The 9878-nt window shown below is 46.7% G+C and overlaps 1 protein-coding gene across 1 annotated transcript in view; it reads left to right on the top strand.

Moving 5' to 3' along the window:
• The first annotated feature begins 2195 nt into the window (after positions 1 to 2195).
• CCDC178 (coiled-coil domain containing 178) overlaps positions 2196 to 9878 on the top strand; it is a 1079202-nt gene continuing 1071519 nt past the window's right edge. Inside the window, exon 1 of the mRNA XM_069220096.1 lies at positions 2196 to 2372. The gene's annotated coding sequence lies outside the window, so the exon portion shown is untranslated. The remainder of the gene's footprint in view (positions 2373 to 9878) is intronic.

Here is a 9878-nt window from a genome sequence, read left to right as displayed (position 1 = left end):
CATTTTATGTACTGTGCACTGAGCATATGTATTGCAAGTTGCTCTCATATATCAATTACCTCATTAGCATATATGGAGTGTTCCTTGAAATACTTAAGCTCAGGATGTGCGCTGTACAAACAAATTATTATTTTTTAGATCTCATCTGAGGCAGTGCTTGCGCAATCTAGTTGAGTCCTATGTATCTTAAACAAACTTAAAATGGGATTAGAGGCCACCCACTACTTACTATTGGAGGCAGCAGCTTTGAGCCAGCACATATCACATGAATCACTCCACTTCACACAATGCCAATCTACTCCACTCTATTACACTATACCCCACTCTATTACACTGTACGCCACTCCACACCATTCTACTCCAGCCAATTTACCCTACACGTCAACACTCGACTACACTATACTCCAGTCTATGCCACTCTGCTCTATAGCACCCAATGCCACTCTACTCTATACACTCTACAACACTTTATTCCACTCCATAACACTCTATGCTATGCCACACCACTCTAGACACTCTACTCTGACATTCTACTCCACACCACTCTAAGCCACTGCACCCTAGTCCACTTTATACCACTCTACTCGACTCTACACCACTCAGCTCAACTCTACTCCACTCTACAACACTCTGTTCCACTCTACTATACAACACTCCACTCCACTTTATGACAGACCACTCCAAACCACACCACTCTCCTCTATGCCACTATATTTTAGCCATGCTGAACAGCAGCCACACTGGTGTACAACAAGGCTAAAACACATTGGGAGAGCCAATAGTGTAATGTCCTGAGACTATGTGTGCTAGGGCCCTATGCAGCGTGGGGTATCGCCACCATTCTCAAGTCTGACAATGGTCTGCCGTTCAATAGCAAAGAATTCAGTTAGTCTCTTGTCAGACTCAGAGTAAATGTCAAGCATCAAAAGAGTACACCTTTGTGGCCACAAGCCAATGGTGTTGTGGAATGATTCATGGGTACCCTCAAAAGGGTAATTCAATGTGCATCGATGGGAGGTGTTGAGTTAAACCAGGCCCTGTGTCAATCCCTCAGTGCTTATTATTCAACTGCTCACACCACAACTCGTGTGAGTCCAGCTACCTTCCTTTTTTGGGAAAGCCATCGGAACCATACTGCCACAGTGGACTGATCCTTGCAAGCTGACAGGGTTCATGTCATAGACACTTCTCGAAAGTGCAAAGTGAAAATATATGCCAAATGGCATCGACGGGCTAAGGAAACAGACTTCGATTAAGGAGGCTGAGTCCTGTCAAGCAGAAACGAAAGTGGAAAACAGATACTCTTTTTTCTGCCAATCCTCTTAGGGTGGTGTCCCGGAAAGTCCATTACACAGGACTCATCACACTTTAAGCACCTACCTCAACGTTCATCAGCTCCTGCAACAACGAATGAGGCAATCCCACCTAGCATTCCAGATCAAGCATCAGAACCTGTCCCATCTGTGCACATCCAGAGTGAATCTCAACTAACTCGTACCTCTTGATCTGGCCGACTAATGCAAGCGCCTCGACGACGTATTGAAGAAATATAATGTGGCTGTTGTTTATACTTTTTATTTAACAAAGGGAGAAACGTAGTGTTGTGAGACTATGTGCGCTAAGACCGTTGCGGTTCTAGGCGGACTCAACAGAAGAATTACATAATTTGCTGGGAGTTGTTAAAATGTGGTTATTAACGGTCAAGATTTAATCAGTGTGCAGTGTGTGATTGTATGCTGAAAAGTAAAGATGTCTGTTATAGAGCTCAGTGTGTGGCGTGGTCATTTGCATGCTTCAAATAGCTCTTGCAAAGGTGAGACCTATTGACTTTGCCAATGCTTGTTTTACAACATTTCGAAAAAAGTATTAAGCATGAATTAAAGAAAAATTTGTATGGTATAGCTGCTGAAACTTTCCAAAACTGTTAACACATTCAATTCCTGTTCACTTCGATGGCTCCAATGTTCTGTCATGGAAGTTCTCTGTGACTAACTTTCGCCAATACATCAAAGTCGGGGCACATTCCGATACAGGAAAGAATGTCAGTTCTGGATTCTTACTGGCCCGTCCAGCAGTGGCGTCGTTTAGCTAAACTTGGCTGCCCGGCGAGGTCCTATGCCCCGGGTGAGCTCAGCTTCAGAAGGGTCGCACTCTTCACTAGAGCCCTAAACGCAGAGTCCCCTGCAGCGTGACGTAAACATGGAGGAAGGACACCGCCTCCCGGCCGGTGTCTCCTCCGCCTGGAAAATGGCGCCGCTGTTGCCTGGTTACCCCTCGACAACTAAGTAGCCTGCTGCTGCAGGCGAGGATCAGCGGCCGGCTGGGGAATAGGGATCCTTTGAGGTTCCCCTGGGAGCAGTTTAGCACCGCCGGTGAGTACTGAACGGCGCTGGGTCAGACCACCGACTGGAGCAAGGTAGCGCAGAGAGGCACTGCCAGCTACAGTACAAGCTGAGATTATCCATGTCCTGAAATGGCACTATCTGGGGATCGAACGGACAAAGTCGAAAGTGTCGTGATTTAGTGAATAACAGTTCCTTAACATCTTTCATATTTTGTTGCGGGTGGCGTCTTGTATGACAATTTTTCTTTCTCACTTGTGTAATGTTTCGCCTGAGAAACTAAATCCCCTTAATGGCAGATTCAAAGCTCAGTTGTTTAGTTTTCTCAAGTTAGTAACAGTTTCCTTGCTACAAAGTTGCTTTGGATTTGTCAAAGTTCATTTTCTCCTTTCGAGACCCTGCTCCTCGACTTTTAACTTCTTGCCCGTAGTCCCAGGAAATCTATTAAGAAATCATTTTGTGCTGCATTGGATCAGGACATAACGCATCTCGAGAGCCTGGTTTAAAATGTCAGTCGCATTGATGGATTGACGCTGTTACGATTAGCGGTCGGTGAGAGTGCAGAATAATGTAAAGTTTAAACAAATGCCCTAAAAAGAGGACATGTGCCAACCCGCCTACGGTGATCTTTGCTCCAAGGTGTGTGACCGTGCCCATCCTGATGGTTGCGAAAGGGATTTATGTATCTTAAGCTGTTGCTGACCCCTGGCTGCTCACACCTGGACAAGACCGCATGCGTGTTGTTTCTGTGACCAATCTCATCATAAAAACAATGATAAAGCTCTCCCACACATCTACTTCACACAGATGTGAGAGAAGCGCCCCGTAAAACGCAAAAACTCTTCAAAATAACAATAAATCAAAGGGGTTAATATTCCACATATTTTCAAATGAATTGTGCATTTATAATCAAAAACTAATAGGACAAGTCGTAGTTAAGGTGATATTATTTCTTTATTATGATGCAATTTATCTTTTGATGTATTTCTTTTTGGATGACTTTAAGCAATTTACGGATTGCCTCTCTTCTGTGTGAATTACGTTTCTAGTCTTTAGAGGTTTGGAGAAGTTAACTCAGTTATTAAGGCACCCGTGACCGGGAATGACTTTGAGCGCCGAATTACACCTCATAACCGTTAAAAGCACAGGTATTTAGATTCTCCAACACGTTTTTAGTTTGCATGTGGTATGCTGCACCGTTATTAAAACGTAACCAGGTAACTCCCCAGTTGATACTCGAGCGTCCTCCAACTCAGTGGTCTCTTTAACATACTGCCCTACTTCGGTGTAATGAAATTTGTCTGACTTGTGGAAAATCCATTAAGTCTATTTCTGCCACCTGTAGCGTAAATTTGCTCCGCCGGCTATGAAAAATAGTCCCATCGCATAGACGTGACATTTGCAGTGTGGTGGATGAAATTGCACCAAAAGAGTTTGAACTCGTGCAAAATTTGCTTGTGTAATTTTTAGTTTGGTTAGTTTTGGCTTACAACACCTCTTGCAGGGCCTTTATTTAACATTGTGCTAGCATGTCGTCACATTTGAACCTCCTAAATATCAACATGTTTCAGATCACAGTGGAATGACTTCGAGCTGCAGTCACCATTGTGTCTCTGTGAAGGAACAAGGCTCCAAAAGCATTTAGAAGTTGCCTAATACAGTTCTGTAGATAATAAATAATACTATTTCCTAATTTTATGGTATTCAATTTACAAACCTAAGCCTAATGGTTTACTGTCTCTCATGATTTTTGATCCATCTGCTATGTGTTGTTATAGGGGATGCAGCTACTGAATCGATCTATGTCGTGAAGAATGTGATATTGATGTTCTGAATGTTGTGGGTGAGCTGGTAGAGGGCTGCCTGGTTCTTGGTGGACTGCCCTTTTTACTCAGTAAATGCTGTTGGCCAAAACTTGTGCATTCCCTTTTGTGATATAGAGCCACATTACCCTGTACACAGATAAAAGAGGCGTGTATTGATGCTACCTCCCTTATCTGAGAGTATCACTGCTCATGTACAGTGGATGCTAACTACATATGCTGTTTGTGCACATCCTCCTTGATCATTCTGCCGTAGTAGTACAGCTCCTAACCCACATTGGCTTGTGTCATCAACTTATTGTCCCATCATAGCCATCCTGGTGTCAGCAAGAAGTGCAGCCTATTATGTCTTGGAAGGTCAATTTGCAGCTGGCGTGTCCAGCTACATTAAAACTTGTACATCAACATTCACAGAGAGATTTGGGAGTGTTTCTAAGGCCAGGGTCAACTGACAGCAAAATGTTACAGTATCTAGCAAGCATCTTACTTCTGAATACTTTCGTTGGTTTTATAACTTACCCATACCTTGGCTCTGAAGAAAGCCTCTCAACTATGAACATTCAAGGGTATATTTGAGAAGCTCATTCTTGTTTCAACCAGAATCATTTGACTTTCCTCCATCATCTTTGATACAACCATCCACTGATGGTGTTGTGTTTCTTATGAAATGTGTAGAAGAGTGTCAATGCTGACTTGATTTTTGATAGGTCGGATACTTTTGTAAAGCCTTGAATCGACATGTCTAAGTTGTTTTGTAGCACAACTCTTTGTGGAGTTGAAGCTCATGACAGTCTTTAAGTCAAGTTTGTGGAACTACTTGGCCTGATTGAGCTTTGCTATGTGATCATTGATGGTTTGAGCGATGTGCTGCTCTCCTTTGTGAGCCATGGTGGGGGCCTCTTACTCAGTGAGATGCACACCTCACTGGTTACTGTGTTGTCTTTGTGACTCCAATAGGCAATACAACACTAAGGTATCCTAAACTTATGTATTATAGGAAAGGTGTGAGATGTTCAATACTACAAGTATCAGGTACCTACTTATTATATAACAGGACCATCACCCATGCTATTAGTGGCATGCTTCATTATCAGGTCTCATTCTGGTAAACTTAATATCAAGACGGTCTCTACCTGAGTGGAGGAAACACTTCTTTGTTTGGTTGTGAGATGCTTAAAAAATACCTCAAGGCTACCCCATTATAACTTTACTTCAAAACACTTGTATGTGCCCAGTAAAACAAGGGATGCATTATGTAATGCATAATCTTAAAAAACACCAGGCAGGCTTAGAATGCAATTTAATAGATTGGGCACCTTGCACACACGTTGATCCATTTTACACACCACATATGCTCCCCGTTAATGCCCGGTTACTCAAGGGGTATAAAACATAATAAAATACATCTAAACACATGTAGCATGCAAATAGAGAAGGGTGGTACACTGCAATGCAATCCAAAGTGCTAGCATCTCTGTCACACTTGTTGGTTCTTACCATAAGTCTATAATTATCAGGCCACATAGGAGTATTGAGGGGACGTGTCCCCACAGGTTCAACATAGTAAGTTTATGCTAACAAATTTAACTTAAAATTAGCGGAAATGCTGGTTAGCTATAATTTCAGTTTGTACCACATACTTCTTTAAGGGCGCTGTTAGAAATGGGGTCTTTGGTTGACAGTCAGGTTACCCCCTGTTCAAGCAAGGACCCTCACTCTAGTCAGGGTAAAAGAGAATCACCCTCAGCTAACCCCTGCTTACCCCCTTGGTAGCTTGGCAGAGCAGTAGGCTTAACCTCAGAGTGCTAGGTGTAAAGTATTTGTACCAACACACACAGCAACTTAATGAAAACACTACAAAATGACAACACCGGTTTAGAAAAATAGGAAATATTTATCTAAACAAAACAAGACCAAAACTACAAAAATCCAACATACACAAGTCAAGTTATGAATTTTTAAAGATTAAACTCAAAAATAGCGCTTAGAAACAAAAATGCTTCAATGAGATGTTAACACGGCGTTGTGACGGAGTCGTTCCCAACAAGCCGACACCAGCGGCGCCGGACACGGAGTCGTGTAGACCCCCAAGTACAGTACCTTTGGTGTAGAGTGAAAACAAGCCGAGGCGCGAAGTCAGGAATCGCGGCATCTGTGCAAAACGTTGAATCCGTGCACTTCAAGCGGCGTCAGTCACGACGTGGTGTGGCGACTTCCACGGAGTCGCGGACTTCAGCGGGGCTGCTGCAGCGACGGGCCTGCGAAGAGTGTCGCGTTCCAGCAAAGGTCACGCGTCAGGTGCAGACGGCGTTACCGGATTCAGCAGCGGCGTCGATCCGAAGTCGATTTCCTTGGATTTCCACCAGCTTTCCTTTCAAGGGCCCAGGGACTGGGTAGGGCACCCCTTGTCAGAGCAGGAGTCTCTCCAGAGACTCCAGGTGCTGGTAGAGAGAAGTCTTTGCTGTCCCTGAGACTTCAAACAACAGGAGGCAAGCTCTAAATCAAGCCCTTGGAGATTTCTTCACAAGATGGAAGGCACACAAAGTCCAGTCTTTGCCCTCTTACTCTGGCAGAAGCAGCACTGCAGGAAAGCTCCACAAAGCACAGTCACAGGCAGGGCAGCACGTCTTCCTCAGCTATCAGCTCTTCTCCAGGCAGAGGTTCCTCTTGGTTCCAGAAGTGTTTCTAAAGTCTGTAGATTTGGGTGCCCTTCTTATACCCATTTTAGTCTTAGAAGTCACCTTTCTTCAAAGGGGACTCACACCTACTTGTGAAATCCTGTCTTGCCCAGGCAAGTCATCAGACACACAGCAGGGGGTTGGAGCCGGCATTGTCAGAGGCAGGCACAGTCCTTTCAGATGAGAGTGACCACTCCACCCCTCCCTCCTAGCAGAGATGGCTAATCAGGAAATGCAGGTTACACCCCAGCCCCCTTTGTGTCACTGTCTAGTGCGAGGTGAAAAACAACCCAACTGTCAAACTGACCCAGACAGGGAATCCACAAACAAGGCAGAGTCACAAAATGGTTTAAGCAAGAAAATGCTCACTTTCTAAAAGTGGCATTTTCAAACGCACAATCTCAAAATCAACTTTACTAAAAGATGTATTTTTAAATTGTGAGTTCAGGGACCCCAAACTCCACATGTCCATCTACTCTCTAGAGGAATCTACGCTTTAATCATATTTAAAGGTAGCCCCCATATTATCCTATGAGAGAGACAGTCCTTGCAACAGTGAAAAACAAATTTAACAATATTTCACTGTCAGGACATATAAACCACATTACTATGGTGGTCATTCAAAGACCGCCAGGGCGGAGGACCGCGGGAGCACCGCCGACAGGCCGGCGGTGCTCCAATGGGGATTCCGACCGCGGCGGTAAAGCCGCGGTCGGACCGGCACCACTGGCGGGGTCCCGCCAGTGTACCGCGGCCCCATTGAATCCTCCGCGGCGGCGCAGCTTGCTGCACCGCCGCGGGGATTCCGACCCCCCCTACCGCCATCCAGATCCCGGCGGTCGGACCGCCGAGATCCAGATGGCGGTAGGGGGGGTCGCGGGGCCCCTGGGGGCCCCTGCAGTGCCCATGCCACTGGCATGGGCATTGCAGGGGCCCCCGTAAGAGGGCCCCTACATGTATTTCACTGTCTGCTGCGCAGACAGTGAAATACGCGACGGGTGCAACTGCACCCGTCGCACAGCTTCCACTCCGCCGGCTCGATTCCGAGCCGGCTTCATCGTGGAAGCCTCTTTCCCGCTGGGCTGGCTGGCGGTCTGAAGGCGACCGCCCGCCAGCCCAGCGGGAAAGTCAGAATTACCGCCGCGGTCTTTCGACCGCGGAACGGTAACCTGACGGCGGGACTTTGGCGGGCGGCCTCCGCCGCCCGCCAAGGTCAGAATGAGGGCCTATATGTCCTACCTTAACCATACACTGCACCCTGCCCTTGGGGCTACCTAGGGCCTACCTTAGGGGTGCCTTACATGTAAGAAAAGGGAAGGTTTAGGCCTGGCAAGTGGGTACACTTGCCAAGTCGAATTTACAGAGTAAAAATACACACACAGACACTGCAGTGGCAGGTGTGAGACATGATTACGGGGTTACTTGTGTGGGTGGCACAACCAGTGCTGCAGGCCCACTAGTAACATTTGATTTACAGGCCCTGGGCACCTCTAGTGCACTTTACTAGGGACTTAACAGTAAAACAAATATGCCAATCATGGAGAACCAATTACGTACACATTTTAAACAGGAGCACTTGCACTTTAGCACTGGTTAGCAGTGGTAAAGTGCCCAGAGTAACAAAAACAATAAAATCAGAGTCCAGCACCCATCAACCACCTGGGGAACAGAGGCAAAAAGTTAAGGGAGACCACGCCAAGGATGAAAAGTCTAACACGTGTCCCCCCCAGCTAAAAGTGGGGAGCAACTACCCAACCTCATGGGAGTTCTCATCAATAAGGCGGAAGAACCTGGACAGACCATCAGCATTGGCGTGCTCTGTACCAGGACGATGTTCCACCGTAAAGTCCATCCCCTGTAGGGAAATGGACCACCTCAACAGTTTTGGATTCTCACCCCTCATCTGCATTAACCATCTGAGGGGCCTGTGGTCGGTCTGAACTCGGAAGTGAGCCCCAAACAAGTAGGGTCTTAGCTTCTTCAGTGCCCAGACCACAGCAAACGCTTCGCGTTCTATGGCACTCCACCTACGTTCCCTGGGTAGTAACCTCCTGCTAATGAAGGCTACGGGTTGATCTAGGCCCTCTTCATTAAGCTGTGAGAGTACTGCTCCAATACCATGCTCTGAGGCGTCTGTTTGCACAACAAACTCCTTGGAGTAGTCAGGTGCCTGCAGCACAGGTGCTGTGCACATGGCAGCCTTCAGGGCATCAAAAGCGTTCTGGCAAGCCTCTGTCCAGATCACTTTCTTGGGTTGCTTCTTAGAAGTCAACTCTGTTAAGGGGGTAACAATGGTACCATATCCCTTAACAAACCTCCTGTAATATCCTGTGAGATCTAAAAAGGCTCTCACTTCAGTCTGGGTCTTGGGAGGCTCCCAAGCCAGAATCGTGTCAATCTTAGGCTGTAGGGGTGCCACCTGGCCACTCCCCACCTGGTGTCCTAAGTACACCACAGAACCCTGCCCTATTTGGCACTTGCTCGCCTTAATAGTGAGGCCTGCCTTCTGCATGTGGAACTAAACACAGCAATGTCATCCAGGTAGGCGGCACTGAACTCATCCAGTCCTGCCAACACCTGGTTGACCAACCTCTGAAAGGTGGCAGGGGCATTCTTCATCCCAAAGGGCATCACATTGAAGTGGAAGTGCCCATCTGGGGTAGAGAATGCTGACCTCTCCTTTGCCCCTTTGCAATCTGCCAGTACCCAGATGTTAAATCAAACGTACTGAGGTACTTGGCAGCTCCTAACCGATCAATGAGCTCATCAGCTCGGGGGATGGGTGTGCGTCAGTCTTGCTGACCTCATTGAGACCCCAGTAGTCCACACAGAACCTAAGTTCTGGAGTGGCACCAGGAGCAGCAGCCTTTGGGACCAAGCCCACTGGGCTGGCCCAAGGACTGCTGGAGTGCTCAATAACCCCTAGGGTTAACATGTTGGAGACTTCCTCCATAATGCAAGCCCTGACCCTGTCAGTCACCCTGTAAACCTTATGTTTAACAGGTGTACTGTCCCCAGTGTCCACATCATGTGTG

This window comes from Pleurodeles waltl, chromosome 2_2, assembly GCF_031143425.1.
Source record: "Pleurodeles waltl isolate 20211129_DDA chromosome 2_2, aPleWal1.hap1.20221129, whole genome shotgun sequence".
Taxonomy (NCBI): Eukaryota; Metazoa; Chordata; class Amphibia; order Caudata; family Salamandridae; genus Pleurodeles; species Pleurodeles waltl.
The sequence above is the reverse complement of the archived record's forward strand: the minus strand, read 5'-3'. Positions and strand labels throughout refer to the sequence as shown.